The sequence below is a fragment of the Corvus moneduloides genome, chromosome 6, assembly GCF_009650955.1.
Source record: "Corvus moneduloides isolate bCorMon1 chromosome 6, bCorMon1.pri, whole genome shotgun sequence".
In the NCBI taxonomy this organism is placed as follows: Eukaryota; Metazoa; Chordata; class Aves; order Passeriformes; family Corvidae; genus Corvus; species Corvus moneduloides.
In genome coordinates, this window is record NC_045481.1 from 39,984,166 (window position 1) to 39,998,841 (window position 14,676).

Sequence of the window (14,676 nt, forward strand, 5' to 3'; positions counted from 1 at the left end):
GTTTAGTCCGTCTCAAAAGATGCAAATTCTTCAGAAAAAAGCCACCAACATAATGACCAGTATCCTCTCTTGCCATTCTTCTGTATGGTCGTAATGGACAGCAAAGGAGCAGGAAGAGCAAAGTACAGAGCACCAGTCATTTAGAAAAGAAGTTGAGTGTTTTGCAACCCACACAATGCCTGGAGACAAATGCCCTCAAACCGGTACTTCCAAACAGAGAGGTCAAACACCAAATCTCTAAAAAATCACTTGAAAATGACGGTGTTCCTGGATTTCTTAAACCAACTTTAGATCTTTCTACTCTGATGAGTAACATATGGAGAGACAGGATATCCTGCACTTCAAAGACAAATTTGTTTTTCTTTCTAATATAGACATAACTAAATCCTTCCCAATGTATTTATGAAAACCGTAGCAAATGTCTGTCCATAGCAGAAAACAACTCTTTCCTCAAGACAATAAAAAACCTCAACTCTCTCTGGTTGGCTACAGACCAAAGCACACCTTAAATATGTCTGCCATAGGAGAGGTGATTCACTGGAAGGGCAAAAATCACCAAACTTGGGTTGTGGTGATACTGAGAGTGTTACTTAACACAGCAGTTACAGGTCAATTGTCTCTGAAGTGAACCGAAACTCTTGAGGTACACAGTACGAACAGTCTTATATATTCTTTTGTACTCCTCTGACCACACAGTAAATCATTCCAACTTCCTAAACCAGAGAAATAACTATATCACAGAAGAGCTTTTTACTGGGTTGTCAAGCTGACTCCACCTATAATGCAAACTACCATGAGAACCAAACATAATCAAAGGACACAGCACTAAACTCTCAGCTGGAAACTGTGTAAGAAAGGAAGGGGGAATTGTCTCAGCTGTCACATGAAACTTACTGGACTTCTAACACTAAGAAAACTGCACCAAAAGATCCTCATATTTGACTCCATGCATTTTCATACTGGACTATGTTCCAGTTCTGCTGCACATAATCAAATCTGTCTCAGCCCAGAAGGAGTTGTTCCACTAATACTCACCTTTAGGGTTTCATGTACTACAGAACACTTCAGATTTGTTCTGGTCAAGAAGTTGCTATGAAGACATCCATTTCTACTTTGCAGTTATGTTTCTGAAATTATTAAATTACAGATGGACTTAAAGATGCCTATTGACTCAGTACTCATAGTCCTGAACTGTTATTATTCCCAACCCACTTTGGCAGTACAAAGGCAGGAAACTGCAGAGTTTAAGGTTCAGGGAGCACTGCTCACTGCAGTGGAAAATGACTGCTTTCATCACTGAATGTAAAAACAACTTCTCTCTAAACCTTTGAAAGGAACTCCAATACCCAACTGAGGGATACAAACTGCAGTTGGTTCATACCTGCAGCTACGCGCCTCCCTCCAGCCGTTCCAGTCTTCACTCTAAAAGATAAGGAAAAAGAGACATTGAGGACTCCAGAGTTAACATCAGATAATAACAAACATTACATGAACTCCACCTGGTAAAGCACTGAGCACTGGGAAAGTGAAGCATATTTCCAATAAAAGAAGTCATCATGAGGTGGTAACAACCTTCATTAGACTCAAAACTGAAGTTGTATATTTCAAAAATACAGAGTAAATGAAAGGGCACACAAAAATGGACTGCAAACACAACATAGCTGAAAACAGAAGTCTTAGAGATTCCTAGCAATGTTCAGTGGACTTATAACACCTGTCTGGCTTTTTGGCTGTCACAACAGAAGCAGCTACCAACCGCAGTACCCACAATCCTAAACTCCTGTATGACATTATTTTCACAGCTGCAGCACTAACAGATGACCATGAACCCGCAGATGGGAACTCTAATGTATGATTGCATAAATGGAAATGGAGGAAAAAGCACTGAATTAGGGAACACAGAATTGAACAACACAAGGAAAAAATGTTATTTCTACATCTTAAGCTAATCATCAACCAGGAACCATACAGATTTTCTGTACTAGCACCGCATAAATAGGGGATGCTACTTCATGATTCAGAGTTCTGTTCTTGCAAACTCAGTAACCGACTCTCAACACAAGCTAGTACATATTTAAATACAACACTTGGATTTTTTAGCTCTGAGGTTTCTTGACCTTTTTTCCCCCCAAATAATTTCTTCTCTGCCTCCTCCTGGGTTATTTTGCAGAACTACACTCATGTCAGTCTAGCAGTATTTTACAGAAAATCCAAATCTATTTACTTATCTACAGTTACCAAACGAAAAACTGCATCCATCTGCAAGAAGAAGAATTGTACAAGGCTATCTGAGCTCCCACATTTTGATGGCTTTGCAGGCCCCTACTTAACCTTTGTTCTATATTTTTTTTAGTAAGTGAGAAACAGTGAGCCACATTCTCTTCTAACTTGCTATGTAATATGCTTGGTTATTTATCACATGTACTCATGCCCTCTTTTATAGAGTTCTCTTGAGAATTTTCAATTCTTCTATATTTTTTCTATTTGTTCAATTTATTTAATGAAGTACTAAAGCCTCTAAAGGAACGAAGAATCCTAAACACAAGAACAATGCTAATTTTCTTATAATATTTGTTGAAAACAAAACCCAATCTATGAATCCAGAAAAACATAATTCAGTTATCTGAAATGTGTGTTTTCAAAATTATGCATTTTTTTTTTCTAGAGTATTACTGAAAACTGACTATTGTTCAGGGAACACTTTACATATTTATTGTTCTTCTGTTTCACAGCAACATTCTGGATTATGAAGCTCCAATTAGTGATAGAAGCAAATATGTTACCTTAAGACACTTCCTTTCACCTCACCCAGATTCCTCTGCTTTTTTGAAGTTTAATTACAAAATATTTGTTTATGGACAAAAAAATGGTCTCATATTCCTGCTAACAGACCTTCTTCATTCCTAACTTCTAATATCTTCAAAACAACATGTAACACAATTTTTTTGCTTATATGCTAGGTTAGACTCCTTTGATAATCAGCTTTCAAAAAAAAAAAAAGACAGCTACTTGATCCTGTGAATACTTAAGAATATCTACATAAACAACTTTTTGATGTTAAAAAGAAAATCTTCACTTCGCACATGTAACTCTGTAAGACTCCAGTGAATTAATTTAAAAGCTTCAAAGAAACCAAAAGTGCAGCTAACATAGCCAGAGGAACCCATAACTCTTGGATACCTTTGGGAAAAAAAATATACACTTCACTGAATCAAAGGCAAAATCCAAGACAATAAAAACTTCAAAAACCAAGCAGCAAATCTAACAACCAACTGTAGAAAGCCTGGGAGAGTGCTCTTAAATCATAAATTGGTTTAGTATGGTTTATTTAATTGCATGCAGAATGTAAATACACTGAATAATTTATCCAAGTTTATACTGATGCCTAAGAGTGGCTACCTGAAAACAGAGGCTAGACAAGGTTAAGAGAACAAAAGCAGGTGTTTATTGAGGGCCTTCAATAGGAACACCTCGGGAGTCAAAAAGCCTCTGAGGGGCTACACCCAAGATGAATGTCGGGTCACAGGTTTTTCACACTTTTGTAAGTTTGGTCCGTTTGCATATCAGGGCTAATTCTCCAATTACAATTTCAGGTAATGATGTAATTACTCCAAGTTTGTTCCCCCTCCCCAGAGGCTTAGTTTACGTATTTTGGGGCCTGGGACAACAAGGTGTCCTTGGGTCCAGGCCCAGAGAGGGTTTGTTATGTCTAACAGTAGCTAACAGGCCATGTGAAGTTTTATAGTTACACACTAAACCAGTACAGGGTCTGAAAATACAAAAGCCAAATCCTAAGGCATCAATACATCAGACAAACTTGGCCCAAAGGCCAAAGAACCTGACAACCGTGTTTCTTCTCAGAAAAAAATGAGTCTTGGATCCCTCAGACTAAGGTATATACATACATACAGCTGGATGCTGCTAGCCATGTGTGCACAGTCACTTCTGTAATTAACTGATGGGGCAGTAAGCTCTTGTACAAAGTAGGTTCTCCCCAGCCCAGCATTTGATGCTGATAGCTGTTTTCATAGCTGCATGAGTGTATGCTCTTAGTGCAGTCAGCAAAACAATTAACGGGGTAAATTCAGATCTCTCATCACAGCTTTTGTAAACATTTTTCCTGAAGTTGCCCCCTGACTACTGCATGTGAGTAGAGTTGTCACTTTCAACTACTGCACAAAGCTGGGAGGAACTATTGACACTACCTGAGTACTCCATGTAGAAAAACAAAGGTTTAACACTTAAGACGTTTAACACTGCCAGATCTAAAGGTGACAAAATATAATCTCATTGTAACTTTTGATATGCACTATAACATAAATAGAACTGCAGCTGGTAATGAAAACAAGTGGCTCTATCCACCAAGTAGTAGACAATGGATATGAGCCCAATAAATCTAGTAATACTGCTTTTATACTAAGTGGTAAAACTTCAGTCTCATCAGCACCCGGGACCATCTAAGAGAATACCAGATCATTTAATGGATTCTGATCAATGAAATTACTATCACAGTCAGCACTTGTCTAGACAAGTTAGCTCTGATTTCCCATTACACTTTCCAGGAACTAATGTTTATGGGATGTCAACGTTACCATTAGCAATTAAAGAGGCCAACAGATCAAACAGACCACATAGCTCAACCTCAGATACATCCTGGCATCAACAGTCTCTCACATAAATCAGCATTCAGTCTGGCCTCACTGTAGATTAACATACTTTTAAGAACCCACGTGACCAATAACAAAAATTTGGAAATATAGAAAGAACTATTTATTTGGAAGAAGTACAGGAGGGAGGCAATGATGCATCAAAGAGTGACGGAGCAAATGCACTACACAGATTACGAACTGAGAGTCCTACACAGACCAGAGGAAGTTTCAATTTCTACACAGCTCAGGCCACAACCCACAGAAAGTGTCACTTTGTAGCAACCCGTGCTAATGAGGCAACAAGACAACAGAGATAGCAAGGGGAAACTCCTATGGTCTAAAAACCTTACCAGAGAAGGAGCCATACTTTCTTATCTGAGAAGAGCCCTTCTACTGCAATCTTTACACCACTCAAACCTCTCAGCACCAGAAACTACTTGTTCAGTGCGAGGCCACAGCTCAGTCACTGCGCCTGCTCAGTTTATTTTGGCAGAAAGAGCAGTTGAATACTGTTTTTCTCAGTGCTGCCAGCACAAATACTAAAGGGTATAGAGGGTAGCAGACAAGCTGTACAGTTAGCAAGTAGACCAGGTGAATTACTCATGACACTATGTTCTATTATAAGAATGTTTTTTCAGCTTCAGATGTAATAGGAAGAACAGAATGAAGAATAGAAGAGATGCACATTTTGGGACCATTAAAGATTAAGATGAAAAGAGAGGAAAACATTTGAAATGCTATGCTTCAAGTTACTCTAACCAGGACATCATAAAATACTTAAGATTTGGGATGTCGATCATATTTGCAATGTCTGTTCCATGTCCAGTCAGCAATTACAGTCCAAACACCTCCAAGAGTGCTCATTAAGTATTAAAATCCATAACAAAAGTGTCAAAAGATACACTCTAAGAATACAAACCAATCCTATGATCTACTGTTGAAAACATGGGACTAGGTCCTAGAAGCCATAATTTCTATTACTAGCTATGGGACTGAATAGTCACTTTTTGGTCCTAAGAGTTTCCATTTGTGCAATACGGACAAATATGTACAAATAAATAATAATCTTATTTCTTTGTGAAAGGGTATTTTGAAAACTATGTGACACAAAGTATTCAATCAGAGACAGGAGTATCATCACATTGTTACAGTTGCATCTCAGCTGAAAACTTAGTAAACAACGTCACCAAAAAAAAATTTCTGCAAAACATCTGTCTGTTAATAAACCCCAAAGAATCTCACCAACAAAAGGTTTTACCTTGCTATCTCTCTCCAGATTATGGTATCAAGGGACTCTCAAAATATACCAGGAGATGAAAATAGAGAAGGTACAAACAAAAGCAACATTTCATTTACTTTTTGATTGAAGGTTCAAATTATTCAGAAAATATGCATTCATGTTTTGCTTTATGGAGACTGTACATGACACAGGAAGACCTACCATATACAGCAGAGTTTGGCCTTCTTTTGGGTAAAAGATTGAGTTTTAGTGAACACAAACAATATTCTCAGTTTAACCACTAAGCCTACTCCTAGAAGGAACCGAACTTCAGCTGAACTTTTAACAAGCTCATCTATCTCAGCCACAAGATTCAAATACTAACACTTTCAACTTACCTATCATTAAAGGCAAGATAAAAAAATCCCAGTGTGGAAATCATCCCTGTGCAATGTTTAGACAGACACAGCTTGCATAGCTCTGTGTTAAAAATTCAAGATACTTACACACCTTTTTTCTGATTGTACAAAAGGAAATAGATTCTGAAGCAAGCAGAGAATAAAGATGTATTGCAGGTCTCCCTGCAAAGATCCTCATATGCAATCATTACTCTGTATTACCACACCTAAAATGCCCAAGGAGGACACAGTGTACACGGCTGTTTCCAGCATCTACTGCCAGCTTCAGGAGGAAAATAATTTTGAGGTGTCTCACTTTTGAAAGATCTAAATTGAACTGTATACAAAATTCTGAGTAGGTCTGAAATTCTGTATTTGCAAAGTGTTGAAGTAAAAACATTTATATTTTATTTCAAAGAAGCACAACTAAGAAAGACTGATTTACCTTAAGCTTGTATGTGTCTTGCTTGGCTTATATTAGACAAATACTTGCCATGAACTCTACCGTGCAGAATCTGCCATTGCCACGCCTGCAAACCAAAGAGTAAAAACATGCTCAATTATTTTAATCTTTATTTTGTAATAGGCACACGGTAAATCCTTTGCAGAAGTAAATGGATACAAATTACACTCACATCTACAAAGAATTGGAGTTACTGCTCTATTATAACCAATGAATACTGATTCACATCACTTTTAACAGCAAATAATTTTCATTAACACTTGAAGAGATTTAATACTGGGTGTATAGAGCTGAAGCTTTAAAAAAATATTTCATACTATTTCTTTTCCTCCATCAGAGGCAAATGCTGGCACTGCTGTGGGAACATCAACTTAGGAATATTCCACTTTTGCTCAAAACCACAAATTTAATAAAATCTAACCATTTCACTGCAAAGCAGGTCTTACTAAGCTTCTAGTCCAGCTCTCTGAAGGTTTCTCACTTGTAATCATTTGCAGCATCATATGTATATACTTGGATTTATTTTTTGCAACATTTACTCCCCTCTTCAGTATCTTTATATAGTACCTGAAACATACAACTGTAAATAATACAGAAAAACAAAAAAAAAAAATCAGCATTCATTTACAGTCTACTGAAAACACGTGAATACATGAATGCATGCAGCACCACGAAGCATCATTTTTGTCTGACTACCAATCACAAATGTAATGCAACACTTCAGATGAACTTTGTCTGAAGAAGTTTTCATTCCTAGTTATGAACATCTGAATACAACTAATAGAATGCCTTTCCTACTGGTATCAGCAGCCTTTTACTCCACAAACTACCCTCATGGTCCATTTCATGACCCTGACACACCCTCTCCAGGCTGCTCATCTCCAGTGGTTGATGCTCACTGATTCCTGCACCAGCACAGCTCTGCTTGCTCCTTTCTCTTCCCAAGGCCTCAGAAACTCTGCTGTACAAGGCTGGATCCATAACCTGACCTTAGCTGGATGGGGGGGAGAAGGATGAAGAGTGTCAGTGTACTTTGCCAAGAACTAGAGGGTCAGTACTTGCTTGAAGTCTTACACAGATATTTTCAGATGTTCTTCGCTTACACACTTATCCATCAATTCTTTTCCATTCACTTTTCCTGGAAAGCACAGTATGACATCAGCTGGTTTCCAGTGCTAGCAGGAAGATACTCCATAAACTTTATGGCAAAACCAAGTGCTATAAATACAGCTTTGGCTGCACGAGCATGCACAATAGACATAAAATAATCATCTTTCTGGATTCTCTATACCTCGTGCCTGGATTCTGGAGGCACTTTCTACTTCCAACATCTTACATGCAACAGTCTATGTGGCACATTATTTTCTCTCTGTCATCATATCAGAAAAGCTCATCAATTTCCTCCCAAATGAACAGCAGGCTTTTCTGTAGAGCAGCATCAACCACAGCGTGTATCAGATACTGCATTCATAAAGAAATATGGTGAGACAACATTTAGGACTGCCCTGTCTAGAACCAAATTATATGTGCCCCATCAGGCAACACAGGCAAACAATTCTTACTTAATATTTTCAGGTTATACTACTGAGAAGACTGGATATGAGCTCTCCATAAACATTCAATGGAAACGGGGAAGAAATACAAAGGAATAGACCACGATACTCCTACTACAGACCCAGTTTAAGCTGGTGCTCTTGCCAAAAGAATGGGTGCTCAACTCTTTCCTCACCAGCTGTCCAACCCCACCTCTGTATAATAAGCCTGAGAAAGGAAACAGTCAAGGTGTGAGCTTGTCTACCAACAACAGGAAAACAATAGTTTTAACCCAGACATGCTCCCAGATTCAATTCACTGCACAACCACACAGATGTTCTTGATAACACAGAGGAAAGGAAAAACGCATGAAAAATGGCACAAGCCTCTTTCAGAGCACTACTGGCAGATGCTCATTTAAATTACTCATGGAAGTAGATCATCAAATTTAAGTGCTGAATTTCACACAATTAAATCTCTACTGATAGATCCTTTTTAAAGACCTCAAGTGATAAACAAGTCTCTCATCGCTTGTTAAGAAAACACTACGCTTGTAAGAACCATATACATGTCCTTCCATATAATCATCTTCACTGTCCCAATTCTTCGTCAGTGGACTGCCTCAGATATTAGAGACATGTCACGCCACATTCTTGATTAAACGATATGACTTAACGTTTTAAAATCACAAGTAAATATTTTCCAACTTTCACTTTTTCTTCCTGGAGTTTAACAGCTGTAATTACTTCATGATAGCAGTTAAAAGTTCCATCAATTTGAAATGCACACTGGACTTAATTCCAAATTCCTGTAATCTTCCCATATGTCTACCCTTAACCTAACTTTATTATTCTACTGCAAAATTATGATATTTTTTAAAAAGGATTATTTTTGTTAAAAAAAAAAAGCAGTAGGGCAAGAAGAAAATAAAAAATTACACCTTCCTGTGGAATTTCAGTACCTTCAAAGGACATCAGACAGAAGTTAATTTTTCCTTTGTCTCCAACCCTGATTAAATCTTTTCTGCAAACAGGGTAACACAGTCAATCTAGAATTGATTATTGGGTATTCTCCCTTAAACACAGAAGTATACAAGGCAAACGAGATTTCCTGTCTTGACAGCTTGGTTTAGCTCTGAACAATGTCACTTTCTTACATACTGCTTTCAGGAAGATTCTAACAAAATGGTATGACTGAAATTCCCCAGCGCCATTCTACAGCCTTTCACTACCCAAATGCCCTTGGTGCACATGCATTTGTTCAGTGTTCTATCCATTTAAATGGCATCTTTCACAGAATAGACACACAGAATTTTTAAAACATGCAATAGTGAACTTCCAAGAGGCCTTTGAAACTGCCCAATCATATTCCTGCTCCAAGACTGCAAGGGAAAGGTAAGTATGCTACGAGAAAACACTTAAAAGCCGAGGAATCATAAAACTCCAATCACTGGCCTCAAACAGTACCACAAATGGCTTTTAACTGGTAACTCATATAAATGAAAGGTTGTCAGCGAGGGAGTCAGCAAGTGAAAAAGTGGGGAGAAAAGCAGGCAGAGGACCTAATTCTAGCAGAGGATGCCAGAATTAGGCAAAATACCAAGATACTTCAGGTAACAAGCTTAACATCCCACAGGCTGCATATTTACAACAAATTCCACAGGTTTTCCACATGAAGATGGAAGAAACTACCGCAGTGTGTCCCCACTCAACAAAGAAGGATCAGAAAACAGCCACACAACTAAGTTGCTCGAGTTCAGTCGGTTCAAGAAGATGACCCTCTGTCACACATCAATCACAGGTTCCTGCCTGCAGATATCAGTACAATCCAGACATTGCCAGGCAGCTGAGATTCACCAGTTTGCCTCCAAAATGTCCTTCTTTCAAATTCGAGACACATAGCTTTCTCAGGAGGAAACATACTGAAGACACTGAAGTGGTAGGAAAGAAAAATAATTCAGACTGGATTTATGGAACATGGTCCTCAAGAAAAAAGGCAGAATCTTGCTAAAACCAATTTTACAACTGAAACAATGCTTTCCTGTCTCAAATTCCAGAAACAAGAGGCTGATGCCTATTTGCATAGATACTCAAAAGGCAGAAAAATTGTTAAGTGGACAGTATTTCCTAAAATTCAGAAAAAGTACCCTATAAACAATTGCCCTCTTTTTCCCTCTCAAAAGATTATTGCCACTGTTAATGGTGTATTTGACTGCTGCCATTATTTTGAGCACCCTTCTGCTACTCAAAGAAGATTGTATTAACAGTTTACTACAGTGTAGCAGCTAACAGACTTTCTGCACTATTTGTTCATCTGATCTACTATTTAAAAAAAGCAATTGTGAATAGTCATCCCAATGTGTGCAGGGCCTTAATACAAAGTTTATGCAAGCACACAGTCAGGGCAGTCTTAGCTACAAGTTTCCAGCCCTTCCTAACAAGGTATTTCCTACAAGCCCCATCCCTCAACACCAACTCCCGATTCCAAACTAGGCAGGCCAGGGTCTAGCTCCTCATTAATCCCCATTGCCCATAACAAGCAAAGACAGCACTCAGATCTTCCAGGACAGGATCTAGCTTTCATTAATCTTCAAGGCAGACAGTGACAACAGACCTTTTATGGAAGGATACAGGCCTTGGCTAATCACTCCCCAAAGCAGGAAGGGAGATTAAAATCCTCATCCCAGAAGACAGCAGCTCTTTTGGAGGTTAAATCTGTGTCTTTCTGATGCCACTGCCATTCATTACAAACCGTCCCTATGAGACAACTGCCTTCCCTCCTCCATTTCCAGTCCCTAGACTCCCAAATTTGGATGAACTGCATTTTACAAAAAAGACAACATCCACAAACAGATCACCTTTCACTTGGAACACCAGTCATTCCCAGAGACAGACAAAACAGACGGACATAACAGAGACTGTAAGCCCTGGCTCTCAATTCTGCTCAGCAAAAGCCCACCAGGCCAGCCACACTGCCTGGGGAGCCAGTGTGCTCTGCTGGACAAATATAGAAAGCAGAAAGTGGAACAACCCTTTCAGCAGAAGAGATTCTGCTCAGCTCCCCGAGAGGGAGGAGCAGGGAGCTGAAACAGCCGAACTGCTTTACCCATACATGGTCTCTGAAAGACACCACTGCTAAGACAAGTTCCTTTACACACGCACACCCTCATTCACTGTCACACCATGCAAGGAAAGAAAAGAATTAAAGTGTACAAACCTAAAGGAGTTACTGTTTTGAAATGAGTTCCAACTCCATTTTGCTTGAGCCCACCTTAATAATGCACAAACATCTAACACTATTCACCAATAGAATCTGGGCAGCAACTCAGAAACAAGACAAAAATCCCAGGGAATCCCCACATCCACCAGCATTTTAATAACCACTGAACTAGTAACGTCTTCCTTATTGCTTTTGGACACACACGTCCACATATTAAGGTCTTGGTTTGACCTTCTCCCCCCTCCAGCCCAAATTGAATTACAGAAATCTTTTTAAACCCTTCTCCCTGTTTAAGTACTGTCCTAAACCAGGAAGCATGACCTTTCTCATTGGTTGATAATAATTACTGTGGTGACCTGCCATACCTTGCCTGTTTTCCCTGTAGCCCTTTTTGCCAGTGTTTAAACACAAACTAAACCTTTTTCTACGCACTCTTCTTAAAAACAGAAGAAATGCACTTCTATGCAGCATCCTCTTCTTTCTCCACCCACTCCACCCCTTTCACATTCTGGCATGGAAAGAGCAGAGTAAGTGTAACTGAAGACCCAAATCCCTAGGTATTCACAGAAAAAAAATTTAAAGAAGTGGCACAGTCTGTCTTTTTTTTTTTTACTACACAAGTATGACAGTTTGCGAACTCAAAAGCGGTTTCATTTATATTTAAAAAGCATCATTTTTCATGAGAGATTTATTACCATATGCTGCTGCCTATTCCTTCGACTTGGTGTATCCCACATTCGTGTGGTGATACAAAACTACCTTACAGGAATTATCAGAAAAGTTCTCTCATACAAGTAAGTGGAAGCTGCATCTTCCAGCTACATCAGGAATGCAGTAGCCAATTCAGAACTCAGAAAAGTGCACTTAGTCAGGTAGTTTTGTTAATGCCATGTGCATGTAGATACAAAAATGCTGGCATTCAAACCAATGACATTGATATTTTTTCAAATTTCCCATTATTGAGATAATGGTTTAGGCTCCCTGCAAATTCAGGAAGACCCCAGTATACCCAGAATTAGTTCTACACCTAAGCATAGCCAAAACTGTTTTCCTCACAAAAAAGGATCAAGAATATGTGTCCTAGTCTTGCTCCGCAAGAAATGCCTATTAAAACTTAGTCTTGAATTAAATGAAAAAAATAATTTTAAACCCAAAGAAATCCCAAAGCAAATTCTGCATCAGACAATTAGTGTCATAGCAGCTTCCACACTGAAATACACACAGTACCACCTACAGCCAGTCTCTAAGAGTTATCAAATTCTGGCATTGAATGCATAATCCAAAGCGTAACATGGGTGGCTTTACTCCACAAATATCAGAAAATTCTCACTTAACTTTTCCTAAGTCTCCAGTGCATATAATCATGGATTTCTGAGTGGCCAAAACTGCTTTAGAGAAGTAAATATACAACCACTTTTTTCCTGAAAAAGATTTTGCATACTGTTATTTTTAAAGGTATCACTTCTAATGTCACTTAGAACAGTGCAAGGAATTTTTACTGTTTCAACTCATTGTGCTCAATTGTGCTATACATTGTACAGTCATCAAATAATCACATGCAAGAATAAAGAAACAAAAAACACAGAAGAAATACAATTCATCACTAAGTTGACCTGCCATCCAAGTATTTTTTAATTCAGAATTTTAAACGGAGAACAGAAAATTTTTGAAGACAAATAACAAGGAAATACAGGTAAGTAGGCAAAAAATATTTTCAGATGGTGCTCTGCTTTGGAATACAAAATTATAAATTAGAGAAGAATTACTTTTACACTGTGTTGTGCCTACACAAAATGCAAAAGCTAGACGTGATGCTCAAAATACATTCTCTCTTCCGGAGATCAATATTTCATTGCCTTCTGAAGAAACATTTATCAAAACTCTATCTTGTAAGATTTTGCAGAGATAATAAGATGCCTGGCGTCCATCCTGCAAATCTCTACGTATATTAAGGAAGATGCTATCATCTTTGTATGTAGACTCGGACATTGTCTGCTAAGTGCTCGATTTGAATTACAAACTCCTCTGCTTTGGAAAAAGTAGACATGAATATTCCCTTTCCAACAGAGTCTAAAAAATTTGTGGATTGCATATCTATGTTGGAATATCTTTTGAACTGCATAGTTTGGGACAAAAATAGCAGAGAATATGCATGGGTTCAGTGAAAGCCTGAATTTTAAGTGGTAAGATGTTTGAAGAACAACAGTTTTACTTTGACATGTGAAATACTGAAATCTAGTGGATAACAACTACATTATTTTTGTGAAAAGTGCAGTACAAAGCAGCCTGCAAACAGAAGCAAAAGCTATCAGAAAGAACAGTTTTGATGGATGAAAAAAAGAAGCCAAGGTCCTGAAAAACTCAAACTAATTTGAAGTAAAAACAATGTAAGACAGTCACCTGGGTTCTTATATGAATTGGGAGAGCATTCAGTTCTGAGAGAATACAGAGCATGCAAGCATTAGAAAAAATGTTCTGCAAAGGAAAGCCTGCTAGATACCACACCAACATGATACTCAACCAACATCCATCCTCTTATCCACACGCTCATTCAAGATCTCCTTGAGGTGTGCTGCTGAAAAGGACAAAGAACCCAAACTGCCTGCTCATTTACATGGATTTCAGCAACACTCAAGCTAGTTATTCCATGCTACATTACAAGCAATTTAGTCAAACCAATGTTTGAGTGATATGGTTTTAAGCTCAGTTTACATAATCTTAAATCTACCTGGGACTTTACCACTGCAAGCCAAGCCATTAAATCAGTTATAAATCTACTCTAAATCAGTAAAGACTCATAATCAAAACTTGCAGTTTGTCAGTTTGCCTCTAACAGAGCAGCTAGTCAGCCAGCACACCTTTTCTAAAAACAAAACAAAAATACCACAATATACTAAATATACTGAAGATACAAGAATAACATGCATACATGGGACAGACAAGACAGCTTGTGGACAAGCACTCCTCTTCTGGCATAAGGCTTTCATTTACACATACCTGTGCCACAAACTGCATCATCTAAACTGAAATTCTTCACCAGAAGTTGGAGACTACTGAAGATTTCTGTTCAGCCATCTAGTTGCTCACTGTTCATCCTGAATTCAGCTAGCAATGATGCATTTTCTTTAGCACAGAGCTACGACAGCTGGAAGTTTGAAGCTACTCAAGATGTCAAAGATGACTTCCTTTCCCTGG

At 38.4% G+C, this 14,676-nt stretch overlaps 1 protein-coding gene across 5 annotated transcripts in view; it reads right to left on the minus strand.

Moving 5' to 3' along the window:
- The window catches only part of CELF1 (CUGBP Elav-like family member 1), a 64,303-nt gene that overhangs the window by 45,827 nt on the left and 3,800 nt on the right, over positions 1–14,676 (minus strand). For 3 of the 5 annotated variants that reach the window (XM_032111129.1, XM_032111130.1, XM_032111128.1), the window contains one exon: positions 1,382–1,422. The gene's annotated coding sequence lies outside the window, so the exon portion shown is untranslated. Of the gene's footprint in view, positions 1–1,381; positions 1,423–6,711; positions 6,797–14,676 lie in introns of all 5 variants that reach the window. The other 2 variants (XM_032111125.1, XM_032111127.1) reach the window with 1 other exon arrangement.